Raw genomic sequence first — 22393 nt, 5'->3', positions numbered from 1 at the left:
AGTCTGATCGATGGAGCAATAGTATTTCAGACTTCTCAGCACTGTAGAGAAGTAAACTGAGGGCAGAAGTAGATGGCAGAGGTAAGAAACACCAGTGATGGCAAACAATCAGCCTGCTGCCACAGTTGATGATGGCAAAGATACTGAGATTGAGCAGATGTCAGTAGACAGATGGATTTAAACAGGACCTCCCAAGAACTACACCAAGACTGACTAGTTCTCCTGGTAAAGTCATGGTGAAGGTGGTCTCTTCACCATGTGAACTACAGCTAGTAAGAAGATATCAAGAGGCTGCATGGATCAAGAGTGAAAAAGACTCCTCATGAGCACCCATAAAAAGCAGTCATACAGAAGGATGGCAGTCAGTCAGGACTGGGTAGGCTCAGAAATCCTGAAGAAAGCTCATCACCCTCTAACTGCTGGGTTTGTATAATGATAGTACAGTTCTACTTATAGTTTACTGAGGAACTTAAAAATATGTTTTTCCAGAAACACTGCCTAAATTATGAATGAATCCCAGGCAGGGCATGGTAGCACACACCTTTAGTCCCAGCACTGCAGAGGCAGAAGGAGGTGGATCTCTGTGAGTTCAAGGGCAGCATGGTCTACAAAGTTCCAGGACAGCCAAGGCTGTTACACAGAGAAACCCTGTCTTGAAAAAACAAAACAAAACAAAACAAAACAAAAAATTATGAATGAATCCAGTGAAAACTTTCTATGTTAACAGATGCCTCTATGAAATTCTCTGATTAAATAACCTGATGCATATTCTCCTATTAAAGGATTAAATTTACAATAATTCAACATGGAACTTTTATAGACAATTTCTATACAGAAAGAAAAAAGGAAATTATTTACTTGCTTGTGGGCGGGGGTCTCAATTTTTAAATCATTTTCAGGACCTGGTGGTATCTGTCCAAACTTCTAGCAGGAAGATCAAAAGTTCAGGTCTTGCCTACACTATAGAATGAGTTCAAGGCCAGGCTCAGCAACTGAATGAGGCCCTGTTCCAAGATAAAAGGTAAATACAGGGCTAGAGATATTTGCATCTCAATGGTAGGGCACTTGTCAAGCATGTATGAGGCTTTACATTCAAATCCTAGTTCTGGCAAAAAACCTTTGTGTCAGATATTGACTTTTTACTTTTTTATCTCATGTATAATTAAGAAATAACTTTGTCTGGTGGAAGAGCTTTAGAATGGTGCTGACCTGTCTCTACCATTTCAGCTGGATTCCAAAGACATAACATGTCTTTTCTGAGACTGTACCATTCTTAAAAAGTTGTAATTCCAACAGTGTTCTATAGACCTGCAGTTTACTGTGCAGGTTCCTGTAACACTTCCTCCTTGTTCTGTTATTGTCATGTTTCCTGGAATTCTCTTGTAAACTTCTTTTTGAAGTTTTCCTATTTCCCATACATCTGGTTCCTATCAACAACTTCAATTTCTGTATAGAAGTCATTGTCCAGATTGAATGCAGTCCCTGGTTTGTATGAGCTGGGACTTCCTCCCATGACCCATGGTGTGGATGCAGACAACAACTGTCATCTTGCCAAATTAAAGCTAGAGTGATTGCTCCAAAAATGGACTCCTGAGTTGAGTTGCCTATTTAGAGCTAAGGCAAGAATTAGCTGGAACAGTGGGAAGACGTTGCCTTCTTTTCTTTGGTCTTGAATCTAGTGGGTATAAGCCTGAGTCTGATAGTGAATACAAGGAGACAGAGGCAATGTGTGGAAGATAGCCTGCAGAGATGCACAGGCAAGAAACAAAGAACTCAATCCCTGTGAGCATTTCCATTCCACTAATAAGAAGGGCATCCTTGAACCTTCTGCTACTTGATCAAACAACCTGTTGTCACTTAAACCCATTTCTGGTAAGTTCTTTATACTGAATGTGTTGTACCTCATAGATACTCATAGAGGATCTCAGGATATCCTGTTGGTTGAATAATTATTCAAGGTAAGACATAGCTGACCGGATATTTTGTAATATATGTATATATACATATATGTAATGTTTTGTAATATATATAGATGATTGATGATAGATGATAGATAGATAGATAGATAGATAGATAGATAGATAGATAGATAGATAGATAGATAGATAGATGATAGATAGATAGGATTTTAGATAAAATATAAGTCACTGTGAAAGTTGTCTAAGTGAGTTTTTATTTACCTATTTATCTACTTTGGTTTTTTGAGACAACGTCTCATGTAACCCTTGTTGTCCTGGAACTCCCTGTAAACAGGTAACCAGGAACTTCTGATCCCTCTGCCTCCACCTCCCAAGTGCTGAGATGACAGATATGCATAACCATACTTGGTTTTGTGCAGTCCTGGGAATCAAACTTGGGCCTTATCAAGCAATCTAATACCAGCTACATCCAAGTTCTCTCTCTATGTTTGCTTTTAATTACAACTTTTTCAACCAACATAGAGTGAAGATACTGTGCACTATCTAAGGGCATCTACATTGCACCCACCAAGGGTAAACCTGGATGTAGAGTGAGGCAGAGGACATTTGTCCTGGGAGAAGAATCGTTGCACTGCTGAATTTCCTCACTTGATCCTGTGAAATGTGGTAAGCCTGAGACAGTGATGTCACCTGTTGGAGTTTGCAGGTTAACAGACATAGAAATTGGGTTGTGAATTTGGAGTAAGAAAAAAAGGAATTAAAAAAGCCAAAAGCTTTCTTTTCTTTAGATCTTTCCTCTAATACCAGTGGATATTTCACACTGGGTTACACAAATCATCAATGTGCTAATTAAGCTGTGTTTCTCTCTGTACAGTCTTTTTGGCTTCCCTCAAAGTGATAACAAATGGATCATCATTTTTCCTTAGATCTGAGACCACAAAATGTCCACAAGGAATATACACTCATGGTAATACAATAGCTGGCCAAAAATAATAAATAAATAAGCACAGCTTTAAATATCACCCACCACAAAACGTGGAATATAGAATGTGAAATTTTCAGAGGCATGACTAATGGGGTGATTTCTATTTTTCCAGCCACTGAACGCCCAGTCCATGAACCGAGTACATATAACACTTAGACAAGAGTCTTAGAGAAAACTGACAGGTATATAGGGCATTTTATCTCACACTATGTGATTTGTGGAAGCAATCTCAACTGGAGGCACTTCAAAGGAAGGCATTAAACAAGTGTAAAATAACTAATCTACAAGTATTTATTAAGTGTTTGCTGTGTCGCTAGCCAAGCACAGGGTGCTTGAGAGGGAAATAAGAATGGGAAATCTGAGGACTTCACTGAGAACATCCAGCTGACCATGCACCCCCCTCTTTCATCCTTCTGAGCCACCATACAGGAGGCTCCTGGGTTAATTGGCTCAAAGCACAGTTGGAATGTCTTTTCTTTTAAGGAGCTCTTCACTGCCAATCTCAGACATTCTACATTTCTCTGGGGTCTACCTCATGGTCCTGACACAGTTTCAGTGACAATAGAAGCTGGTTGCAGGGACAACAACATTGAAATAAAAGTGAAAGATGAGGAGAAAAGGAAAGAGTATGAGGAAGAGAATGGGGATGAGGAGAGGGGGAAACAACAGAGAAGGGATGAGGGGGAGGAGGAAGATACTAACATTTTACAAGAGGTGAAACTTAATGAAGCACCTGAGGTATCAGAGGTCATGGTTGGGAAAGGTGTTACCATTTTTCTCATGGAACCCAACTATTCCTCTGTATCTCTTTGGCTTCCTGCCTGATGATGCAAGGTCTTCCTTCCATCACCACCTCCACCACAATGGAACCATCCACCATAAGATCATCACAAGAGCTCAGCTGATGCCAGGGCTGCTCTCTAAAATCCCAGGAGTAGGAAATAAATACCCTTCATTCATCTACAAAGTTGCCTACCTGTGATGGGCACAAGTATTACAGCATATTATATAATTTAACAAAAATCTAGTTATATTTACTATCATTTGTATATGAAGTATCCCCCAAAAGGTTGATATCCTAAAAGTTTGGTCACTATCTGGTAATACTGGGGTCATATCAGCACGAACATCATTAGCAGGTGAATCTACTGATGTTCAGAGCTGCATCATCTGTGACAGGGTAGAACCTGTAACAAGGTAGAACCTGTTTGGGAAAAAATAGGGTCATGAGTCATGAGGGCCATGACTTTGAAACATATGTAGTATTTTTTGCCTCCCTTGCCACACCCCCCATGCCTTTCTTTCTGACTCTGTGTGTCTGTCTCTTTTTCCTATCTATCAATCATCTATCTATTATCTATCTATCTATCTATCTATCTATCTATCTATCTATCTCTCACTCCTTTCCTTCCCCTCTCTCTCTGCCTTCTAGTCACCATGAGGTGAATATACATCTCCATACTCTTTCACTATGATTCTTCTGCCTTGATATAAGCCTAATCCTAAGCCTAAAAGCAATGGAGGCAACCAACCATGGACTAAAACCTTAAAAGTCAGGAGTTGAAATAAGTATTTACTTAAGTAGTTTTCTCGGGTGTTTTATCAGAGTGATAGAAAGTGGATGATGAATGTGATTACACATAAGAAGTACCTTAGGAACAGAGAAAATGTCCCAGATGACAAAGTGTTTGCCTTGCCTTCAAAGCATGAGGACAGGAGTTTGCATCCCAGAACCCACATAAAAGGCCCAGCAGATATATATGGTGGCTGCCTGTACTCTTGGTATGTGAGAGTCAAAGACAAGAGACCCTAAGGAGAGTTGAACACCTAGACTAGTTCAAAGTAGTCTGGTTCAGTGAGAGATCCTGCTTTCATTAAAAAATAATAATGATGAAAAATAATCTGGAGGATAATTGAAGAAGACACCCAACACCAACTTTAGGCCTCTACACATACACATACATATGTGTGTGCACACACACACACCATGAAAATGAAATTTAAAGTCTAGAAACATACTAGTAAGGTTTGACTGAGCACATTATGGATCCAAATTCTTCCCATCTCCCAGCAATATCTGTTCCTGTTTCAGAATTCACTCAGTGTCCCCCATCATTCAAGCCTCTCCCCCTGATAGATGCATGGAGCTTTCAGGGTATGAAACTTCTCTTTTCACTTCCAAAAGAAAGACCAAGGATATTCTTTAGTAGCTCTCATGAAAAATGAGAAATGTCTCCTTACAAAAGCACAAAACATGTCTTCTCTCATCTCTTTATCTCTGAGCATGACACTCTCCATGCTCCAGGATGACTCAAGAATAAGATTCTCCTTGATGGATGTGAGTGACAGCTTGTCTCTGAAGCAAAAGGTAGAGTCAGTCTTGTTGAAACAAAGCAGATGAAGTGGAGTCAAGTAAAATTATTCAAAAGAAATTGTGTGATGGTAACAGAAAAGGTGAAGACCAAAGGCCATGTCAAGTTTGTAACATTTCATCAAGCTACTGGTACTGACCACCAACTGTGTCACCAGTGAAGAGTACATAGGAGAGACCATTCTAATATAGGGCTGCTGAGTGGCATACTCATCTTCTGAGTCGGGCAGTTGGTAGAGTTGGAAGATGTAGTATGGAATGTGGAAGTCATGTGGAACAGCCAAAAAAGGCAGAAAGTTCAGTAAATGAGAAGTTTTGCCTGCTTGACAATTCTGCCTTTCTTGTGAGGCATGGGCTATCGGGTGAGCAGGATAGAAAATGAGAATAGACACTGCAAAACCACATGTGCATTAGAGCATCCTCCAAGGGGACAATCCTCCTGAGAATCTTTTTATGTCCTAGCTAATTAGCCAAATAGATAATTCATTTTACACTGGAGAATCCCTTTTTCCCTGAGGGGAGAAAATATTCAAGGTCTGCAAAAAGAGAGTCTCAGACTACTGTGAGCATTGCTACATATTGCCATCAGCCAGGGCTGATCCAAACAAGGACAAAACAAAGACAGATTATCCCACTTTGGGGGAAGCCCTCCATGACCCCTGATGCTAGTCTTCCCTTCATCCACTTCCAGCTAATTTCCCTATGCCTTCCCCCAACACTTAGGCCTGTAGGCAACTACTGCCATGGGCATATAGCTCCTCAGAAGACTCCTCTGTTGTTACCAAAATATACAGAGACAATCCCACAGTCTGATGGTGGCAGAACTGGGGAAAGGGAAACAAATGGCATTCAGGGAGTCAGTTAGTGTAGAGAGCAGCCCCTGTGTATAAGAGGGTGAGAGCAAACACCGGAAGAAATTCTTTCATCAGCTCACCTTCTCCCAGGACATAACAGGAGTGCTTCTGCAGTTTTTAGATGTATGGCCAGACTATGCAGGGACTGGGGCTAACTTTGCAGTGCTTTGAGTCTCTAAACAAGAGCAAGTATTGTAACAGAGCTGGGTTCAGCAGACCGCAACATCACAAAGCTGTTTGGGCCTTGCCATGCCAGAGCCATCTGGATGCATTTTAAGCTTTGCTTGTGCTTCTGTTTGTTGATTTCTTCAAAAGAGAAAAATATGCCACCAAAAGGATGTCAATATTCTGTGCCCTTGGAAATTGTATTTCAAGCCATATATTACTTAACTGACATTTTAGTTCTTATATCAGTGCTCTGAAAGTTGCTAGATGTGACTAGTCCTTGAGAAATTACATATTTAAGAAAGCTAATGGTTTTTACCTTCCAAAAAGACAAGACCATGGCTGGCCACAGGCTCCAAGGGACAATCCCAGTGGCCAATATGGACTCCAGGACTCATCCCTTTCATTTACAATCTTCCCACTATAGCAGCAGTGGTGGACACCAAAGTCAATTTCAAAGCAAAGCATCAGCCTCCACTCTATTTATGAGCACAAAAGAGATCTTTGTGTGTTGAAAGAGTATAGCTTCTTCATTCCAAGTAGCCGAAAGTCAAAACTTCCTGTAGCCTACAGAAAGTGACATGACCCACATTTCTCAGGTAATGACAGAGTCTTGAATGATTTGTCACATAGTTTGGTTCAAAACAGGACCCAGGATTCTAGTTAAGTCTCAAGTCATTTCCACCTTGCCATACTGGCACCCCAAGACTATCACAACTGTCACCACATGTGCAAAAAGTCTCGACTTAATTCTGTACTTGGTTATTTTGGGTCCTAGTCCACAATTCTCCTAACATCAAGTAGTGCACAAATTTCTACTACTTTTCAAAGACAGAACACTTGGATGCACTTTTAACTTAACTGCAGCTGCTTTTATTGGTCTCTGTTTTGTTACTATGGAAGTCTTAGATGGAGCATAGACCAAGTAGGATCTTAATAATAGCTCATATGAATACTCATCTTTACATGGTGCTCAGTAATTTTGTAATAAATCCATGGACCATTATATGTTATTATTTACATATCAGGAGTTTTTGTTATTATTTCCTCCTAGAGAACTGCCTTTCATCCTTTCAGGGAATTAAGATCATTATAAACGCCATAGTATTTTCCTGTTCACCCTGGCTGAAGGGTGACTCCAAAGTAAGCATTATGCCTAGTCATCAGAATTATGCTAGGCTAGTGTTTTGGGTTGTGTACCCACTTCTCTCCCAGTTGGCCATGCTTGCCTTAAGCCACATACAGTCAGAGTTTCCCCCGAAACAAACTAGGTAGGGTTCATATGGAGCAGAAGTTCTGGAAAACACTAAGATGTGACACCTAAGCCATCTCTGGAATGAGGTAGCTAAAATCTTTAAAAGATGAAAAGCCAGGGAATTAGAGCCAACAGAGCCTCATAGCACAGAGAAAAACTCTCTTCAATAAAATAGGAGTCAATAACACATTGGCTAGGGATAGTGAAATCCAGAGAGAAAATAGTCTAGTCAGATTAGTAACACAGGGAACTCGGCACTGCCCAATTCTATTTTCCTCGTGAATAACTTGACTGATGTTCCAGTCCAGATTGGATTTTTGTAAAGATTCCTGAGTTTGGCACCTTTGTTAGTCACACTGTGTGTGTGTGTGTGTGTGTGTAATATATATATATATATATATATATATATAAACTTTTGTTCTAAAATTTGCTTATATTATTTTCATTTTAAGAACATTTTAAATTTGTTTATGCAAGACCTAAAATGCTCATTAGAAAAATAAAATGGTTTTCAAGCTCTAATTTGCAATGTAGAGACCACACAGAGTGGAAGGATTAGCAAACCCTGACTCTACCCCTTCCTCTAGGCACTTAAACACCTGGAGTGTTTGAGAAACACTGGGAAGGCAGGTATAGCTGGAACATAAGGAGGGAGGAAAGCCAACAGGAGATAGCCTTTTTAAAGAATTTTTTTATTTCTTATTATGTGTATGAGTGGCAGGGGGAGGGTAAGTTCATGTGAGAGTAGGCACCTTAAAGGCCGGAAGGGTAAGTTAAATCCCATGGTGCTGGAGTTACAGGTGAGCCAATCAAGTGCTGGGAACCACAACCAGTTCTCTAAAAGAGCAGGATTCTCTCTTCAGTGCTGAGCCATCCACTCTTACTCCATGTAGAATGTGTAGCTATGAGTCCTACTCACAATACTTACATGTTATGCTATGACATGATATGTAAGAGGATAATCCTGGCTGCTGTAAGAAGGAGAAATAGGAATTGGAACATGGGTGCAAGCAAAGAAGATGGCTGTATGAATATAGATGTTTATGTTCAGATGTGTGAAGGGGTACAAAAGAAAGATGAGAAAAGGCAATGGTTCCTCAAGGACTTGGAGGCTTGATGCTGCGATCATATGAAATATTAGGCCAGGGTATGGGGGGTGGGTCATGTAGAGATGAAGAAAATCTGATGGCTCAAAGAGTTTACCATCTAAATGGAGAGACAGACACATTAAAAGGCACCCATAAAACCAAGTCCCACTGCTAAAGGCTTACTTTGTGCTAGCTACCAAACAATCTTGTAAACATGACATAACTCAACCCTTAGTGACTTTAGGTAGTGAATATGATTAATCTTATTTAGCGCTTGCGCACAGTCTAATACAGGAAAACCAGTAGTGGTTTAGCGCTTGCCACAACCTAAGACAGGACAACCAGCATTAGTCTAAACCCACTTCTGTCTAACCTGAAACTTGTGATCTCTACTGCTGTGGGACGGTTTGTATGTCAAATTGCTCTGATTGGTCAATAAATAAAACACTGATTGGCCAGTGGCCAAGCAGGAAGTAGGCGGGACAAGGAGAGAGGAGAATTCTGGGAAGCGGAAGGCTGAGGCGGAGAGACACTGCAGCCGCCGCCATGACCAGCAGCATGCGAAGACGCCGGTAAGCCACCAGCCACGTGGCAAGGTATAGATTTATGGAAATGGTTAATTTAAGATAAAAGAACAGTTAGCAAGAAGCCTGCCACGGCCATACAGTTTATAAGTGATATAAGCGTCTGTGATTATTTTATAAGTGGATTGTGGGACTGCGGGGCTTGGGGAACCTGGAGAGAAGCCCTCCAGCAACAAATGGCGCCCAACGAGAGGGCAAGAGTTTCCACGTAAAACCTGAGAAAAGATTCTAAAACGGAGCTAAAAACAGCTTCCTAATTGTCTCTCTCAAATGAGCAGCAGCTGCCAGTTTGAGTTACTGGTGGGTTCCTGGCGTGTGCGCTCGATCTGCAGTATGGCGGGAATGAGGCCTCTGCAAGTGGCACATTAAGCTGCATGGTGGATTTAGCCTTTGCTAGTACAAAACAAAAAGAGGTTTCTGGGCTACACGCTGCTTTGATAAGAAGCATAGACCCACTATTTCTGAGAATTGATGGCTCCCAAAGCTGGCGGAAAACGCACCACCACCATGTTGGGAAGCTGAAGTGGGTAGAGTCAGCAGCCACAGTGCCGTTTCAGGCTTAGAAGGCTGCAGTTTAAAGCAATAGGCTCAAGGTAATATAAAACATAAGCCACATAAAGATGGCTACCACACAGAGAATCTGGATTATGTTCTCTTTGATATTCGTAACTAAAGAGAAACATTTGATTGCAAAAGCTGTTGAGTTATGCCAAAATGTGTGTTTTAAAGGTACCTTAACTTCAAAATTTGGATGTAAGGATATGTTGCTTTGGAAAGGAGGCTCTGCTTTTGTTTCCACAGAAAGCCAGAGGCTATGGATTTGTTCCAGATTAAGATACATCAGGTTTGACCAGCCAAGACCACCTGAAAGGTCTCCGATGACACCATGGCCCAGATGATCCAACATCCAGAATTGTTTCAAGGCAACTGGCTCAGACGATACGGTCTCACGGACTACTCCATGATCCTAAAATTTTCTTTGGGTCCCCATAAGATACAGCGCCCCCCTCCAGCAGGAAGTAGTAAGAGAAGCTACGCCCAAATTCCCAAATATACCAAGCTGACTTTGGAGATGTGTAAAAGTTAAAACCTTCCTTTTAAAAAAAAGAAAGGGGAAGTGCTGTGGGACGGTTTGTATGTCAAATTGCTCTGATTGGTCAATAAATAAAACACTGATTGGCCAGTGGCCAAGCAGGAAGTAGGCGGGACAAGGAGAGAGGAGAATTCTGGGAAGCGGAAGGCTGAGGCGGAGAGACACTGCAGCCGCCGCCATGACCAGCAGCATGTGAAGACGCCGGTAAGCCACCAGCCACGTGGCAAGGTATAGATTTATGGAAATGGTTAATTTAAGATAAAAGAACAGTTAGCAAGAAGCCTGCCACGGCCATACAGTTTATAAGTGATATAAGCGTCTGTGATTATTTTATAAGTGGATTGTGGGACTGCGGGGCTTGGGGAACCTGGAGAGAAGCCCTCCAGCAACACTCTACTGTGCTTTTAGTCTACCTAACTCTGGCTAAAGTTAGTCAAGGAAATGCAGTAGGCAGGATGCAAGAAGTGGATGCCTGAGAACAGAAGACTTTACCTATGACAGAATGATTGTGTAATCACTTTTAATCCATAAAACAAGAAGGACAGACTCGGTGATTTCCATGGTTCTGTCTACAGAGCCCTAAAAGCCCATCATTATGAAATGCAGGTTTGCTTCCTTTCACCAAAGTGAGCATCGTTTTTATTTCTTAAGATTGAATAGCGTATAACACAATTCTCATTTTTGTACAAAGCTATTCGAAGCCAAGCTAAATTGTGCTTGCAGCCTTACAGTCTGCCCATTTTGAAGTCAAAAGAATATTAAGGGTGAAAGAATAGCAGACTGAAGACAGGTAAATGAGGGCAGAGGGGGCATATTGAGGAAATCAACCCTTTGCCATGACATAGGCAAGGGGAGTAAAATGGGGGTTTGAAAACCTGTCATCCTTCCAAAGAACTGAGAAGTTTTACATATTTGATTCTTAAACATCCTGATAGTTGACTAAAAAGTTCGAAGAAAACTAGAAAATGATCTCACACATTAATTTTCATAGCCCTTCTTGCTCCAAATTCTTGGTTTATTAATAACACACCTTCAATGTATCCCCCACTGAAAAATCAGAAAAACATATTTTCACCCAGAGACAAGAGTTACCCATACCCAGGAACACACAGAGCAGGCTACTTTCCTTTGCTTGGGACAGAGAAAGAAGATTAAGGTTAAATTCTACCTACATTGAAGGAATAATAAAAGCAACATAGGTTTTAGTCAGGATGTAGCAAGCCTGTGTTTCCTCCATCATCCTACCTACACTTAAAGTGGGTGTTGATAATGTACTTACCATGGCGCCACACTCCTCTAATTCTAGCATGAGGAAAGTGACCATAGGAGGATCTCTGGAACTTTCTGCCTAACTGCTCTAGCCAAATTGGTGAGTTCCAGGTTCTGTGAGAGACCATGCTTCCAAAAAAGTAGAGGGATTGCATGTAGCTTAGGTAATGTGTTTGCTTATCATTTTCAGGACCTGGTTTGATCCTCAGCATCACAAAGAAAAAAAAAATGAGAGGAATAAAGGAATTCAGGTAGGCACTGAAAGTCAACCTCATGTCTGCGCACTTGCACAAACACATGTGCATGCACACTTGTACATACGTGTGCATGCAAATACATGAACACATGCATACCATACATACACACAACACAAAAACACAATAATATGTAAGAATTGTATTCAGTATCACAGTAAATATATTCAATATTTAAGAGCATAAATTAAATAGACTTCATTTCATTTATAAAAATCTTGTATCTAAATAACTTCCTGGGGATTGCTGAAAATGGGACCTTTATTTATTATCATGTCTATTGTTTCCTTTAAAATATATGCCAAACATAAAAACCACATAGGAATGGTCATGGGATATGAGCACACACCCAACAGAAGAAATTCATATAAAATATTTAGTCTTCTTGATGATGGATATAAACGAAAACTACAAAGCTATACATGCAAATAAATACATCATATCAAATTAATCAAAGTGTGCTTTTTAAAGAGAACATTGAATATTTATAAAAATATAGCAAAATGATTGTCCTAATAACTGTTAAGGAAAAGAGTAATTTCTAGAAATCAATGCTTTCAGACATTAACAATTTTCTTTCTGGAACTATATCCTAAGGACATCAGCAGAATCTGACATGATTAAAAGAGAAGCATCACCCCTATAAGAACAACAAGTATTCTTTCAAGCATCCACACAGCTGCTTGCTGACCAACCGGGAAACAGATGTTCTTTCCACAGACTGCTCACCCTCAATGCTAAGGCCCAAGAAAAACAAACCCATCCTTAGAAGAAGAAAAGGGCTGAAGAGAAGTACAGAGTGAAGATATTTTTTATATAGAGACTATTGAATTTTCTGAATCTTCTTAATCTTACTTTTTTTTGTCTTTTTTTGTCCTTCTGTGAGGAAAAGATGACAGAGAAGAATTTGACAGTCATACAAGTTCTTCTTCACATGCAACACAACAGAAATACCTCTCAAATAAATCAGTTTACAAATAATCAAATTATTAAAAAACATTCAAATCTTTCTCAGGGGGTTATCTACCATTTAATAACAGCTTCACAGAAGTGAGAGAGTGGCTTGAAGTTTCTCTTAGAAGTTGCTTCTTTTGTTCCAACCTTCAGAACCACACGTCTACGTTCCAGACCAACAACCCTGCACAAATAACCACCTGCAAGCTTTTAGCCTTCTCCTCAATACTAGCTCCTCGGAGCCCTTAGATCAGTGATCCTCAGCATTGTCTGCACATTAGAATCCCCTGAGAACTCATAAAATCCCCCAATGCCAATGCAGTGCTTCAGACATATAAATTAACGTCCCTGAGGATGGAACTCGGGTGTCAGTAGTGTTTAAATCTCCCCAGGTGATTTCAGTGAGAAGCTAAAATTAAAAAGCAATGCTTCAAACCTTTGCTTTACCTGGAACAGAAAATAAAAAAATATATAAAAAGGAGTCATATGATGGTAATATTTCTCCCCAGATGATTCAGGTTTTCACTTCAACACACACACACACACACACACACACACACACACACATATAGATATAGATATAGATATAGATATAGATATAGATATAGATATAGATATTGGTTTTTTGAGACAGGGTTTTTCTGTGTAGCTTCATGCCTTTCCTGGAACTCACTGTATAGCCCAGACTGGCCTGAAACTTAGAGAGATCTGCCTGGGTCAGCCTCCCAGTGCTGGGATTAAAGGCGTGTGCCACCACCGCTTGGCTCACTTTAGTATTTTTAATTTGCCAAATTTTTGGCTTTCCCAGATCATATCCTGTTAAAATTTTTTCAGTCTGGGGAGGTGGCACAGTGGATAAAACGTGTTACACAAGTATGAGGAACCTAGTTCAGCTCCACAAAACCCACATAAAAGGAAGGTAGGTGTGGTAGCCACCTATGATTCCAGTATTCAGGAGGCAGAGACAGGGCATTCCTGGGAAAGCTGGCCAGCCAGACTAGCTAGGATCATTGAGGTCTGGGTTCAGTGAGAGACCCTGTTCAATAAATAAAGTGTAGAGTCCCTTGAGAAAGATACCCAACGTCAACTTGGGACTTCCACATGAATGCAGACATATGCACATGAGCACCTGGCCCACATACCCATGTGTGTACACACACACACACACACACACACACACACACACACACACACACACACACACATTAACATGCCATATATGGACATTTTGGACCTTGCTGACTTATCAGCCTTAGCAACTGCAAGGCAATAGCTTGGGAAAGCCGATTCCATCAAAGACCCTTCAATATCATATTCCTCCTTCAGAACAGAACCATTTCAATTCTATCTGAAGAGCAACGTTCTCAGCTGAATTAATTGTAAGGTCAATGAATGAAACAAGACATACACAAGGACACATTTGCCAAAAGAACTCACACTACAAAGAAAAGCTTTAAAGATCAGTCAAGGAGCCAGTGAAATGGGTCAGTGGGTAAAGATGCTTATTACCAAGGCTGCCAATCTGAGTTTGACACACAGGACCTACATGGGGAAAAGGAGAACCAACCCCTGTAAGTGGCTCTCTGACCTCGGTTGTTACTGCATGTGTGCCCCCACCAGCAAAAATAATAGTAATAAAAATAAAAATAATAAATGAAAAATTGCATTTTGTGTTTTAATATACTAATAAAGGTAAATATTAAATATGGAAGGCTGGAGACCACTCAGAGTCAAAATGCCTTCCAGTGTTCTACTAAGTTGTCTAAGGGTACAATGTATTCCTTTAGGTTATTGTGATTGTGCTTGGACCAGTCATGGGTGAGAGGTGCTACAGGATTAGTGGGATCGTAACACACATTTTAGCAGAGCATGTGATGCACAAAGCATCTGTGTCCATCAGCAGACACAGTCATGCCTATGCATAGGACACTGAATTTAAACCAAACTTCAAAATCCTAATGCAGCATCCAAATTGATGTGTTCCAATGTGATGCTTATTTATTAATCTTCTAAAGTGGGTTTCCATGTCAAACACTGATGATTGATTGGTACAGACTTGACTTTAAAGAATTAAGCATGCTTACTTATAATTCCATAAAGTCCCTACTTTATATCTGCCATCAATGGGAATTAGGAAGGAGGTTCAATTCTAATGCAAAAATATTTACCTTGACAAGAGTTTCACTAAATAAGGCTCATACACATCATCTCAAGCTCAGAAATCATATTTACTTTTAGCAAAACCAGAATAAAAGTGAGCTGAAGGGAAGAAATCAAGATTTTATATGTTGTGATCTCTGTCACAAAAGCCAAGCTAGAGGTTAGAGCGAATGACAAAAGCAGGAAGCAGCAATGTAGTAGTCCCTCCTATAGCCACCACCATAGACCTCAAGTCAATGACTTCTAGTTTTGCAGCAGTGTGGAGAGCCCCCATTCCTCCAGAGTATTCAATTTAGCTGGAATCTGTGATTATTTAATCAGGACCTTGGCTGAATCATCCAAACATTCACTGAAATTAGAATCCAGAGGTTATCACATCCAGACAGCAGCTGTGACTTATATATTTCCATATCCCCACAGAAGCAAGCATGCTGTGGGTACTCAATAAATATTAAGTGACTGCATATACTTGTGGAATGACCCTCCTCTGTGGACCAGACATCTTCGCTATAACATCTTTGACAGATGAGTGTCTGAGATCTGCTTCCACACCATCTATTGACAGATATCTAATGACCTCCTAAGGATGTTGCTTTCCTTATGTGGTTCCTCTGATGGTTAGAGAGCTTTGTCTTCCATTAAGCTAAAACCTGATTTGGTGTAATGGGCTCCCACTCCCCTGAATTTCATCCTTCAGAAAACACAAAATAAATCTCTTCCATCTTCTTTCTGTTCTTCTCAAGGAACTGTAACAAGCTAGAGCTTGCCAGGTTCCCCTCCATCTGAGATCACATTGGAAACAACACACTGTTCTTTTGGTTTTTTTTTTAACCATGATTTCAAATTTGAGTATTGATAACTGGGCTCAGTAAGCCCATAATTAAAGACGAGATTCCAGATATAAACAAAAAGTGACAATATCACATATTAGATTAGGAAACCTTTTAAAGAACCATATTGTTTTCTGTTCTTCCAAATTTCACTTCTAATCTTGGCATTAGATCAAGGCCCACTACATTTACGATATCAATATGCAGTAAGTTTTTGTTACAGGATAGGAAACAGTCTATGTCCTTGAGTTCCAGAATCAAAGAAGGCACAAGATCCCTTTTCTCACTGGGCTTATAATCCATGGAGATGTGTAAGAGTCAGCACAATAGGAATATAGTTTCAGATAAGTAGGCAGACATTGATTGCAAATAAGACAATGAATTTAAGCTAAGATCTATTTGAAGAAAATAAACCACAGAAAAAACAACAACCATATTTTAACTCTCTTAGTGAGAAATTAGACATCTACAAGTAGTGTCATCTACAAATTTGAAATGCATCTCCTCCACTCTCCACCCACATCATTAAGTGTCACGTGGAACATGATTAAGAAAAAAGATATTTCAGGTAACCAGAGACTGCTTACTATACTTTCTCATGTAGCATCTGATGACAAGGATCTTGCCAACAACATAATTTAAAGATTTCCCAAACAGGTGAGATTTTGTACCCTCCCATGGCGGTTTGAATGTGAATGTCTCCCATAGGTTCTAGCATTTGAATACTACGTCAATAATTGGTGGAGCTGCTTTCAAAGCCTTGGAATATGTGGTCTTGGGTAAGTATATCATTAGGAACAGGATTTGAGAATCCAAAGACCAGCACCATCCCTATTTTACCCATTCTGCTTGCTGTGGTTCCAGAGTGAACCCTCAGCCTTTGACTCAGGTCAAAATGCCTGCTTGTTGCCGTACTTCCCTATTGTGACGGCGAGGAACTCTCATCCCTCTGGAACTGTAAGCCTAAAGAAAATCTTCCTTTTGCAAGTTACCTGGATCATTGTGTTTTAGCACAGAAATAAAAACTTAACTAATATATCCACTAAATTTCCATAAACAACAGGAAAGGCATTCTCTTACCTGATGTGGAAATGCTTTGCTCCTGGGAAAAGCTGCCTTGTAAGAATAAGAACATGGATGATTGCATTTTAGTGAAGCTGGACTTGAAGCATTAGCCCTTTGGAAGGATCACAACTGACTACTTCAGTGAGCTGCAGTTCAGTTTCCTAGAGCAATGGCAAATATACCTCCCTTAGAAGACTTTCCTTCCTTGGTTACATACTGTTATGTTACCAGATAAAACCAGACAAAGTCATGTATTATACATATCCACTTTGAAGAGGCATGGGGTTAGTTAGTATTTTAGAATGAGATAAAATTGATGGATATTTCTATATAATACCACATGGTACTGTCCATGGTCCACTTGTTATTTTCTTCTCAAATTGGAGGAGGCACAATTTTCCCAGGTCCTGCATTAATTAGAAAAATCTGTATATAAGAGATGAAAACATTTTTTGAGTCAGGGGCTTCTATCCAAAGCTGGCCTCCAATTCACTATATAGTCAAGAATAATTTTGAATTTCTGATCCTTCTGTCTCTACCCTCTTAGTGATGAGATTAAAGGTCTGTGTCACTATGTCTGAATTATGTAGTGCTGGGGGTGGAACCCAGGGCTCACTCTATGCTGGGCAAGCATTCTATCAACTCAGCTATATCTTCAGCCACAGCACACATCTTTGCTTTAGCTAGCCTCTAAGCTGAAGGTATACTAACTCACATAAACTCTATGTTCTATTACTTTTGCACTGTGTAGTCTCCTCCATGTAGAACTTCAGCTATTGATTATGTAGGTTTTACCAGATACAACTCTAGAAGGCATCCGTGAGAAAATTTCTACATGTTGCCATAATCTTTATAATCATTTTCTAGAAAATAATGCACACTTTTTTTCTGAGAATGAGAGCTTCATTCCATCACAAGGACATCATGTGGGTGAGCAATTGGGCTGGTTCATAATCCCCATGCTTAAAAAGCATGCCTTTTAAGCAAATGAACTATTTAAGGATACGAAATACATTCCTGTGCGTAAAGTGAAGAAATACAAGGACCTCAAATATCCATCAGTAGTAAATGAGTAAATATGATCTGTTCACAGTCAGAATACTGATATCTCTTAGAAAGAATCTGCTGAAGCCCTAAGTTCTAACGTGGACAAATCTCAAAGAACCTAACATTGAAAATGGATGTATAGACAGTTATCAATTATGTCACTGGGCAATGTAGACTCAACTTCAGGATAAAAGATACCCCTTGATAGAGATGGAGGAAAGGAAAGAGATTTTGGGTGTCAAAAAGGCCCAGGTCAATAATAACGTATTAATGATAAAATATTGATATGAATTAAATCTGTGCCACAGTTTTATAGGTACCTGTATTTTTGCATGTGTTTTTGTAAATAACTCATTTTTTAAGTTAAAGAGAACAGAAGTTCAGCTTCATTTCCCCCCCCAGAGGAGCCATGATATTCTTCTCCTGTGGTAACAAGGTCCCAATTACTCAGTGGTTTTCTACGTTTTTCTTTTTTTAGCAAGAATCTTACTTTGAATGAATTTTTTTTTTCAGAATTCCTAATATATACAACCAATAAGAACTGAGGTGCCCTGGGGCCCTACTTTCTCAAACTCCCTCACTGCATCCTAAGAGGGTCCCTAAAGGTATTATAGAATGCAAGACTCCATGGAGTACACTGGGAAAGCTACTCATATGACTGACAGTTATTCTCTCTGGGCCCATGTCAACAATTGTGGTATGGACTCTGTGTTATTCTTCCTTCTACCCTTCCTGTCCCGGTTTGCTATCTAGTTCTTCTTTTTATCAAGAACCTAAATATACAAAAATGTATCATTTTTAATATTCGACAAAATTAATAACTCTCAACATATATAAGCTGCCATTTCTGAACTGCCCTTCCTACCATTATCTAAATAAGAAAAATTTCAATACTGCTTGTGCTAGCAAAATAAAGTTTAACATGAAAATACAAAATGAAGATCTTTTTAAAGGAAGCAACTTTCCCTTAAGTAAAGGGAAACTTTAAATTATTGAGGGTAAATATGCTTATATACCCTTATATGTAAGAATCCATTATTAGAAATAGTAATTGCTAAAGATAGGACATAAAAACATCCTTCAAAGACTGTCCAACATTTGTGTTTAATACTGTATCTCTATGACTAATGAGTCAGTATAAAAAAAATCTGCAAATAGCTCCAATTTCATGAATGGTCATAAATTTTAACATTTTATATTAACAAAATTTAATTTGTTCTGCTAGGTGACCTTATGCCATACTTAAGAAAATGTTACATTTTGGGGTATTTTTTATCCATCTATTTTTTTTATATCCTGGCCACAGCCTTCCCCCATCCACCCATTCTAGTCCCTCCCCCTCATTCCCTCCTTGCTCCTATCCCCTAATCCCTTCCTCTTCTGTCTCCAGGCAAGAAAGGACAGGTCTCCCATGAGCATCACTAAAACATGGCATAGGAAGTTGCAACAAGACTCAGCATGTCCCCATGTGTTAAGGCTGGACAAGGCAAAAATGTTACATTTTTTTAAAGAACCTTAGTCAATAAAATAGTGCAATTGACCATTTAAATATACCAAAATCAAGGTTTCAAGGGAGCTCAGTTCATCCTACAATGTAAACATAATTTACAAATACAAAACTTGTCTTCAGTCGTTGAACAGATATAGATAGTTGTGCTTTGGCTAGATGAGCAATAATAGCTGTGCCACTACAATGTCAGATTAAACGTCTCATGAAAACAAGTCAGAACATCTTTCATAAGAGCAAAAGTAGATGAAACACTGATACGGTTTAGATGCCCATCTTCAGAAAATCACAGGAAAAGAATAGACAACCTCAATGCTGGAAGGTTAACTTCCACATCTGATGCCAATCAGAAGGGATGGCCAGCAACAGGGTCTGTGATCAAAGCAATATGCACGGAGGACATTGCATAGACTCTGACTCTTGTTCAAGGATATCCAAATATTTATATCTAGAGTGTCTAACAAGCAGCAAGTCCATACATTGGTTCTAAGAATGGATAAAAGACAAATGTGAAATGTACCCATGCACCAACAGCTTAGTTTATCTGAGGGCAGAGCTTGGATCCAACAATATACAATAAGTCTTTATTCATCAGATAGTCAGGAAATGCCATGTTCCAGCTAATCAAATATTTTTTGTTAATTGTTGCCACATGCAGAAGGATTACAAATTTTTAAAGAATGAGAATAAATTAAAATACACTTAACACAGCAACTAAACTGATTATAATTTAATCTTTCTCTAATTATTCAGAATGCATTTCAGGGTCATCAGGAGGAGCATAAATTACCAGTGCTTGATGACTATGCAGGAAGTCACAGTTTTTCTAAAGATCCTGGTTAATAAAGACTGGGTAACAAAGAATTCAATGCAAAAGTTTGTATTTGGAGGACTTATGTGCTAAGCATTTTTCTGAGATATGAAATATATCATCAACCCCCATCAAAAGCAAATTTTAAGAGATGATGTACTGATGTCCATGGAAACAGAGCAACTTGTCCAGCATGACAGAGTGCCAAAGATTTTGAATACCAATCTGTCTTTAAAGGATAGACTCAAGAAAGAAAACATTTGTTACATAAAAGTATTTGTGAAAGTGCCAGCTTGGCTACTCAGAATGAACACACAATCATGGGGCCATGCTGTTAGTATGTGTAAAAGGGTTGAAGGATATTTTTGAGCCATATTCCATATAGCAGCCATGAATTTAACAATATATGTAACCCAAGAAGGGTGTGTGTGTGTGTGTGTGTGTGTGTGTGTGTGTGTGTGTGTGTGTGTATCTGTGTGTCCATGCCTCTCTCTGTAGTGTTTGTAGGAAATGCATTTGGCTTGGGGAGGAGATGCTCTCCTGTATATGCATGTGGTGTTTGTAATTCTCAAGTCATCATCCAACATCTTCCTTTACCTTTTTTGGAACAAGGTCCCTCATCAATCCTAGAACTCAGTTGAGTAGAATGGTGAACCAGCAAGAAACATGGACTCCTCTCCACCATCTTCCACCATCTAGGGCTGGGGATATAGTTGTGCAGGGCTTTCACATGGGACTTGGGATTTGAACTCATGCCATTCCACATAGCAATCACTTTACCCATGGAGCCACCTCGCAAAATTTATGAAATAGTTTTGGAGGTGTTTGTAGACAAAATGAGAAATGTTAATGTCAAAACATATTCCGAACATCTTAGGAGGAAAATATTTTCAGAAACTAGACCAATATAGCCCCTATCCACTTAAAACTCATCTGCTAATGAATCTATACACTTAAAATATACTCACTTACTCATCTTTATGTGGTGGTCCAATTCTCACATTACTATTCATTTTAAAATGTGGAATACATTTGACTGGATAATTACTTGTAGAAGAACACAGTCACTAACAATTATTTAAGATTTGGGGCTGACAGGACATCACAATAGAGCCAACCCTGTTAGGGCAGGGGTAGATGAGCCAGCCCCAAAGTTGTGAGAATGGGAGAGTTGCCACGATTTTTCATCTGTCTTGTGGCAGCATGTGCAGGGGAAAGAAGTCCTCCTGCCCCAACCCATCAATCCCTGGGGCAGGTGGGAGAGCTGGCCTGGGATCGTAAGTGTTGGAGAGATGTTCCTGACCCCCACCAGCTGCAACACTTGGGAGAGCAGGCCCTGCACCTCAACAGAGCGGCACAATAGAGCCAATCCTGTTAGTGCAGGTGTGGGTGAGCCACGCCCGAAGACGGGAGAGCTGCCCCATTTCTCATCTGTCTTGTGGTGGCATAGGCAGGGAAAGAAGCCCTCCCCCCTGCCCACCAATGCCTGGGGCAGGTGGGAGAGTTGCCCATGTGTTCATAAGAGAGGGAGAGCTATTACCGATCCCATCAGCTGCAACACTCAGGAGAGCAGGTCCTGCATCGCACCAGGGTGGCACAACAGATTCAACCCTGTTAGCAGAGATATGGGTGAGCCACCCCCAAAATCGTGAGCACAGGACAGCTGTCCCCATTTCTCATCTGGTGGACCAAATCTACAGATGTCCAGGACCAGACCCAAGGTTATGACTTGGCCTGACTGCACATCCACCCCATCTATGATCTGCTGGAGAACGCTGACCTGCAGACCCAAAGCTGCAAGATCTTCACAATGCAGGGCACCAGCAGGATGTCCAGGAAGAGTCCTAGTGGGGGCCAAGCATCGAACGTGTAGTAGAGACCAAGGGCCTCAAACAGACCAATGACTCTGTAATGAACATTTCCAAGTAGAGATGTATGGACCAAGGAGCATATGGGCATGACTTGTTGGGCCACACTGCAGCCTTCATGACAAGATTTTTAATTCCTTCCTTTTGAAAAAAATTTTCTCATTTTATTTTCTTCATTTTTTTCTCTTGAATTTTGATTATTGAGGGGGATGTGCAGGGGTGGAGGGCAGATGTGAAGGGACAGGGAATGAATGGGATCAAAATACATACATGATGTGAACAACACATATGTAGCATGAATTTTAAAAGGTCTT

At 40.0% G+C, this 22393-nt stretch overlaps 1 protein-coding gene across 3 annotated transcripts in view; it reads right to left on the bottom strand.

Moving 5' to 3' along the window:
• LOC102928098 (cytosolic beta-glucosidase) overlaps positions 1–22393 on the bottom strand; it is a 142617-nt gene that overhangs the window by 32809 nt on the left and 87415 nt on the right. The window contains exon 5 of one of the 3 annotated variants that reach the window (XR_013042898.1): positions 16862–17272. The exons of the other annotated variants lie outside the window; for them this stretch is intronic. The gene's annotated coding sequence lies outside the window, so the exon portion shown is untranslated. The remainder of the gene's footprint in view (positions 1–16861; positions 17273–22393) is intronic. 3 annotated transcript variants of the gene reach the window in all.

The sequence above is a fragment of the Peromyscus maniculatus genome, chromosome 10 (genome assembly GCF_049852395.1).
Source record: "Peromyscus maniculatus bairdii isolate BWxNUB_F1_BW_parent chromosome 10, HU_Pman_BW_mat_3.1, whole genome shotgun sequence".
Classification (NCBI taxonomy): domain Eukaryota; kingdom Metazoa; phylum Chordata; class Mammalia; order Rodentia; family Cricetidae; genus Peromyscus; species Peromyscus maniculatus.
The sequence above is the reverse complement of the archived record's forward strand: the minus strand, read 5'-3'. Positions and strand labels throughout refer to the sequence as shown.